Source organism: Watersipora subatra, chromosome 8, assembly GCF_963576615.1.
Source record: "Watersipora subatra chromosome 8, tzWatSuba1.1, whole genome shotgun sequence".
In the NCBI taxonomy this organism is placed as follows: Eukaryota; Metazoa; Bryozoa; class Gymnolaemata; order Cheilostomatida; family Watersiporidae; genus Watersipora; species Watersipora subatra.
In genome coordinates, this window is record NC_088715.1 from 9,400,637 (window position 1) to 9,408,803 (window position 8,167).

An 8,167-nucleotide genomic window follows, 5' to 3' on the forward strand; every position below is an offset into this window, starting at 1 on the left:
TATAGCAGAATAATTGTTTGTATAGTTATCACACATGAATATCTCTAACACCAGGATACTAATATAATAACAATTATACAGTAAGTTAAACTGTAAACACATAATTATTATATTTTCTCTAAAGTAAGTACTATTAACAAGGCTAACCCAAAAAACCAGAGAACTAAAAACTGTTTGTGGGGTTAGGAAAAGAACCCAGCCACAATTGTTTCTGTACCATATATCATGAGTGAATAGTCGCGATAGATTCCATACTAGGAATAAGACCATTTGCAGTAGTGATCCCTAACAGACAAAGCTGATAGTTGAAGAAGAGTCAACAAACTGAAGATTAATTGCATACGGTCTGTGTTCATGCTCTCATATTAAACATGTTTACTTTGATATACAAGTGATGTTCATCACATCTCAGGGTTTAAGCAAAGAATAAGAACATGTCTACTTACACTACTCTAGTGCAAAAGGGAGAGCAGCAAACTCCTTCAAGCAAATAAACCACAATGCACAAATACTTTTTTGTAGAATAGTTCTGGAGCCAACTGGTGCACAACTTGCAACAGAGATCACCTATACTGTAGATCATTATACTTTAGAATTGTAAATTTAAATTGTTTTACAAATATGGTTGACAGAATACAAAACTTACCACATAACAAAAATTATAGCCGTAATGACACCTTACGATGACCTCAATGTTTGTGTAGTGCCTTACTACAGATATATGGCTATGTAAACAATAAGATGGAACTATTATTTTAAAAAGTAAAAGAAAATGACAGGTTGTTGTCCTTATGTTTTTTCTCACTGAATGTAAACAATTATTTATAACTGTAAGTTTAGCCACAGCAGATTCAACAAGAGCCTTAGTTTGTTAGCTCATGAACTGTTTAATCTTTGACCTATTTATATAGACTACCAATAAAATCTGATTCAAAGAGCTGACTGAACAACTTGGAAGCTGGCATTTTATTAGGAACACAACTCCAAACATTTACTGTTTCAAATTTACATGTATATCTCTCATATTTATATTCACGGAATTAACTTGAAAAACTGAAATTATTTAGCCAACATATTTATGCTTTTTAAAATTATGAACACGATATATACAATTTTATTAACAATTTTAGCTTTTTATATTTTGCAATAAATAGAGTTAATCCTAAAATTAAGTGATTGTAAAGTTGTACATAGTGGAAGTTGCCTCTTATGAAACCCATGAAATGACAACTTCTGCAAAAAAACCTTGATTATACACATAAAGGGCGGCTATTTAAAACAGAAAAAATATAGACTTTCATAAAACTCTAGTTGATTTCATCAGATTGTATACGTATTATTTCATCATTTGTGATTGTTTTTGACATTTGAGGAGGTCTGACTGCAAGTATGTTTCGAGTTTAAAATTGACACAATTTTCTCACGGTAAAACGCTCAGTATTAAGTGGTTGGCTAATTCTGTAAGTATAAAGTAGTGTATGTGGAAGAGTCCAGAAGCTATAAATATATAGTCTCTTCTTTAGCTAATCATCAGCACAAGTGTTTTATTTAGGTCGTAATAAATGTTATCACTAAAAACTAGTTGTCTGTAATCTCAAATATTCTCATTTTTAGATAATTTAGAATTCACAGTTAGACTTGCATAGGTTAGAGATTAGCATAAGCATAGATGGTTTTCCAAAATAGAAAATTATTGAGTAATTTACCCGGGCAAAACTTAAGGAATGGAAGTTGTAACACGACAGAACTGTCGCATATTATGAGAGAAGACAACGATTTACTAAATGACGATCGGCTTCCAACTGAATCTCCTTCAACAACTGAATCGGCACGATTTACTGAATAACAACAGAATTAAAACTTGGCCTCTAGTTTCAGTGAAGATGCCTCAGACTATTTTGAGCATCAGGTGGTGAATTATTGGGGCAGACAGCCTATGGTATGAGCTGACAGGTGCTAAGCTGCTGAAGAAAACAAGAGAATGTAGGATATATTACTCTCTTTGTGTTTGATTCCCTTATGAAACTAAAGCAAAAGGAATAAATTTACTACTCAAGAATACATATACTAACAAGAAACATTGAACAATTGTTTGTAGTATATTAACTTGTTAGTTATTACTTGAAATCTCTAGTTGTAACAAATTTTTATTTGTTTATCATTTCATTCAGCTATATTATATTAAAAGTATATACATGTATAAAAATCACCTTTTTCTAAAGCCAAAAGTTTCAGAATTTTAAATGGACCAGTTGTGCTTGTACTTAAATGTTTGAAAACCTTTCCCAAACCATATCAAGCTTTATATATATACCAAACATTTTTAGTAGACAGTCTATACTCTATATCAGGGGTCTCAAACTCAAATTGCTCTGAGGGCCAAGTGTTGACTTCTAAAGTACTTCGAGGGCCGCATAGCCAGAAATTGTTTAAAATTATAAAAAGTTAATAAACAAGACGACATAATAAGAACGTAGTGCTTTACAAACTTTCTAAAATCCATTTATTGCAAATGTAATGTAGTCAATTTGAGTACCGTATTTGGCGTATCTGTATTTGGTTAACTTAGGTTTCAGTCACTTTCTGTACTGACTGCTGACCTGGCAGCGTTTTGCGTCAACAAGGGCATCAATATTAGGCTTGATTTTATGAGAAGAAACCAATCTCAGTGTTGCTTGCAAATGTTCATTAGTGAGCTGTGACCTCAGTACAGACTTGTTAACTTTCATGGATGAGAAAAATTGTTCACATGCAAACGTACTGCCAAACATTGCAAGAATCCTTGCAGTAGCAGAGAGTAACTTTTGAAATCTTTCTCGTGAAAGAAATGTGTAGAATTCGGATATCGCTACTGCATATTTTTGCTTCAAGATAGTATCACACTGGAGTTCCACCAACTCCATTTGCAATTCCTCTGCAATAGCCTCAATTTCTACAGCAAATGGCGTCGAAAAAAGTTGAAATTGTGGCTCCAGTAACTTAAAGTCTGCAAAACGCACATCAAACTGTTGAAGTAACTCAGACATCAAATCTACATATTCTTTCAAGCATTTGGTCTCAACTTTGCCTAAGGAATTCAGAGTTGAGAAATGGGCCAAATCGCCCTCACCAGGTTGCTTCATCCACAAACGTAGTTTAACTCTGAAGGATTTCACACTGTCGTACATCTGTGTAATAATCTGTTGTTTACCTTGAAGCTTTATGTTCAGTGTATTCAAGTGATCCGTAATATCAGTTAGAAAAGCAAGGTTGCATTGAAATTTAGAATCAGTCAGTAAAGGAACTGCCTTATTTTTCATTGTCATGAATGAAGCAATTTCATGTCTAAGTGCAAAGAAACGCCTCAAAACTTTTCCACGACTTAGCCATCTTACTTCAGTGTGATAAATAATTTTACCATACTCAGATTCCATATCCGCCAGAAATGAAGTGAACTGCCTGTGATTCAGCCCCCGATAACGTATATAGTTGACTGTTTTAACTACTACACCCATCTCCTCTTTCATCTGTAGGCTTTTACTACAAAGGGCTTCTTGATGCAAAATGCAGTGTATACAAGTGAAATTGATTCCTGCTGTTTCAAGGCTGTTTAATTTGTTTTTCACCAATCCAACAACACCTACATTTTGAGAACACATTGACAGTGCACCATCGGTGACCAAAGATACAAGTTTATCCCATGGCAAGTTATACTTCTCAATGCATTTTTCAAGGGCTTGAAATAAATCACGTCCAGTTGTAGTACCCTTCAATGGTAATAGTTCCAGGAATTCTTCTGTCACATTTAAATTGCGGTCCACACCTCTGATAAACACAGCACATTGTGTCGTATCTGAAGCATCTGTGCTGTCGTCGAGAGCAACTGGGTCGCGGTCACAGAAACCATGGTTAAGTCGCAAATCACGAAGTTGAGTTATTCGACTTTAAAGTTGCACTAACAGAATTTATATTTTTGGTAAGGATTTTGGTATCGCGTGCTTCTGGACCAATCAAAGAGTGATCTTTCTGAATCTGAAGTCAGTTTAGATAATAAATGTCTTAAAACCTTGCAAAAACCCCTTAAAACCGTTGCTATGCTAAACAGGAAGTACTGAAAAATGGCGTCCGAAAAACGTAATCGTTTCTTTTTTGCCGATTTGAAGGATAATTCTGACATTTTGGACACTTATAATGAGTACTTTGGTATTCCAACTGATGCCAAAAGCAGTGTAAGTAAAGGGAATGACTATGATATATTCCTAACCAATCATATAAGATTTTTACAATATTTAATTATAAGAATAATTATTCGATTTTATAAGATTTGATTATAAGAAAAATTATTCGAATTTGCAAGATCAAGGTATAGAGTGACCAATGATGTGCAATATGTTACTGTTATTATTTTTTTAAACATTTTGTTGATCGTACTACGGTTGCGCTCAATATCGCGGCACTGCCAAGCCGTTTTTAATATCTGCAAAATTAGGTAATACATTTTCTTATAGATATACAGCCATTTCTATGACAACCAGCCAAAATCTGTTTAGATTTTTAAATTCAGCATAATTTTTTTGATATAAAGACAAATATCTAGATAAATATCACAATCTCTTAATATTGGTTGCTATGACGTTTTGAAATGCAAACAAAACTGCATCGGTTTTCGTTTCTCAGACTTTAACACCAGTTTTCTCGGAACTAGGTTTTCGCACTGATGGTAAACATGCATTCAGTTTATTGACCATAAAATCTGTTGTAATTAAGCTAGAATCAAAATTTTTTTGCAAAATAATTGTGAGAATTTTCTCCTTCTGTAAATGCAGATAACTCTAAATCTTATAATCTCGACTTAACCATGGTTTCTGTGATCATGACACAATTGAAAATGCTTCAAAGTCCATAGCTGTCTCAGTTAATTGCATCTCCACATTTGCTGCTAAATCTGTAATCCTGCTGGCTACTGTATTGACTGACAAGCTTTTGCCTTCAAACAGTTTCTTTTGATTCGGACATAAAATGTCACTTGCAGTTAAAAGACATTCTTTTATAAAAAAAAACCTCTGTAAAGGGTCGTGATGACTTCGCTATCATCCCACTTAATGCAAAACTTACTCCCACAGAATCCTTGTTGGACTGGTTAATTTTGGTGAAGAAACTTTTTTGTTTGCATAATGCTGATTTAAGTTGAATAACTTTATCCTGTCTGACTTTGCCGGTGTACGTGTCATATTTCACATGGTGCATTGTTTTGTAGTGTCGACGCACATTGAACTCCTTCAGAACCGCTATCCTTTGCTGACAAATGAGACAATGAATTTTTTCGCTGACTTCAGTCACAAAATATAAAACCTCCCATCTGACTTGAAAAACTCTCTTTTTATCTGCGAGTTTTCTTTTTTTCGAAACAGAAGACATGGGCACTTGATTTTAAAAAATATAGTAAAATCAAATTTATACAATTCAATCAACAGTGAGCGATAATAACCCGGATGTATGCTTTGAGCGCTACACGGAAATCAATGGAAAGACTATGAATAAATAAGTAGGTAAGATTTTATTCTGGTTAAGATGGCGCTTTTGCAAAAGTTCAAACACCGACAGTAGAAATATGTTGCGGGACGCATGAAATGCCTTTGCGGGCCGCATGCGGCCCGCGTGTTTGAGACCCCTGCTCTATATCATGCAACTGCTAACAAAGATCATGGTGGAATAGCATTTATAACCATAATTAATAAGTTGTTCGTGGGTTATACGAATTAAGAGCTTGACTTTATTTATGATAGTGTAAAGTCATATTATGACTGTTCTTTGGGGGTATAAATAAAGGGGGGTCTCTCATGTTTTGTGACGATTCTGATGACCTGACGACAGGTATGTTTAAAAGTGACAGACGAGACGACCATTTATCAATGTAGGTGACGATGATTATGTAAGTAGGATTACTATGGCTACACGTAGCGAATTTTCCATTGATTCTAAGTTCTTGCCGAAATCATGAAAAACACAGAATTATTCGGTCGAAATTCACAGATTCGTGTTTTTGTATACGTGTATTTGAGCTGCGCATGCCCATCGAACTCGTCGAGGAAACGCTTTTAACAGACTAAAAAATTAATAGCGAGCACAACTCTAGCAGCTTTAACAATTAGTATAGTCCAAGACACATATTGCGACTCACAATGAAAGTACGAAGGCACTTCAACATAGTACACACGATGTAACAGTTTAAGTTGCGCTATTGTTGGTTAACGAGCACGAATTTAGCAAATTTTGAAATATATGTAGTCCGAGAACATAATGCGATACGCAAGAAAATATCACAGCAATTCACCATAATAAATACGATGCAACTGATTTGATTGCGCTAAAGAAGGCAACATTTTTTACCACAAAACTTTTGTTGCTAAAATTTTTTTTACTAAAAATACAACAAACAATTTGTAGCCATAGTGTCCAAACAATAAATACATACAATAGCGCAATCTAAGCAGTTGCATCGTATTTATTATGGTGAATTGCTGTGATATTTTCTTGCATATCGCATTATGTTCTCAGACTACATATATTTCAAAATTTGCTAAATTCGTGCTCGTTAACCAACAATAGCGCAACTTAAACTGTTACATCATGTGTACTATGTTGAATTGCACCTATACTTTTATTGTGTGTCATTGTACGTGTCTTGGACTATACTAATTGCAAAAGCTGCTAGAATCGTGCTCGCTAGCACGATTCTAGCAGCACGGAATAATTCTGTGTGTTTAGTTCATTTCGTGATTTTGGTCAGAACTAACAAAAATTCGTTACGTGTCGCCGTACCTTTACTAACTTATTATTTGTCCATAAATCAACACAATCAAACGAAACTTCCCTAGTTTTGGTTTGAAGCATCTGACCCAGCATTTATAGACTGCCAGGTAATTAAAGTAAACAACAATAAAATGCCACGACCCTGACAGCAAATTCGTTTCCAAGTCTGTGACTGACAGTGATTATTAAAGGCAATCTCGGTCTATTTTCAGTACAATAAATGTAGCCCTAAAAACCTAAGACGGCTGTCACTCTTCGCGGAGTAATCAGCAATGCTCCCAAACATCACTAATAAGTTTGTGAAGGTTGCTGGTTGAGCCATGCTTTTGATTAGCACAAGTTCAAGCTGAGCAAGTTTCAGGTTTTTAACGCAATACAGTGCCACCAGAATGGATATTTGTATTAAAATAACGAGTGTGAAAAAAGTGATTGTTTTGGTTACCAACTTGAAAAAGGTGACGACAGTGATTTTAAAAGTGACGACAGTGATTTTAAAAGTAACAATTCTGACGATGACTTTGTGTGGTAGGACTCCCAATAACAATATGAACAAAAAAGCGTAATTTTAAAATTAATTGAGGAATGAACAGAAAACATAAAAATCTGTAAACTAGTAATTTATATAATAAGTTAGACAGTGATCGTTGTTAGCAGGTCTGAGAATGTTGTCATAGTACTCACAATTACTACGTAGATTATAAAGTATTTTTATCTTTGTGGCAACATTACATACCATCACCATGTTTATTTCTGGATATATCTGTGTCTATGATCGCACCCATGTCCATGAACATGTCTATGCCCTTGCCCTTAAATGCCATGTTCTTTTACATGCCTATGTTCAAGGTCCTGGCTAACACCATTGCCTATTCCCATGTCAATTTCTATGTCTATAATAATTTTCATGTATTTAAATTATATTATATATCAAATATTATCTGGTAACATGAAACATAATATATATAAAAAGGGGAGACAATCACTTTGCAAGAATCTTATTCAAACACATCCTTATAATAGAATATATTTATCAGCTTCATTGTTAATGTATAATTTGATGATCATAAAAGTATATAAACTTCATGTAAAAATGTGTATATAATGGTTGGAACACAAATCGCTCGTTTTCGAAAACAAATACAATGACACGAAACCAAACAATCGGCATGTTCTGCCGCTTTAACAAAAAGGGAGGTGGCAACAGAGCAGAAGGTAAAATTAAACTTCTGACAGCAATACATCTAAATAAGCAGTTTAAGATCATACAGTTAGCCCTTTAGCTAAGAAAGTTGATAGAAGATAAACTATGATGATAATAATAATGATACTGTTAGTATAACTTCACTGTAGAGTAGTCAGTCTTGATGAAACCTGA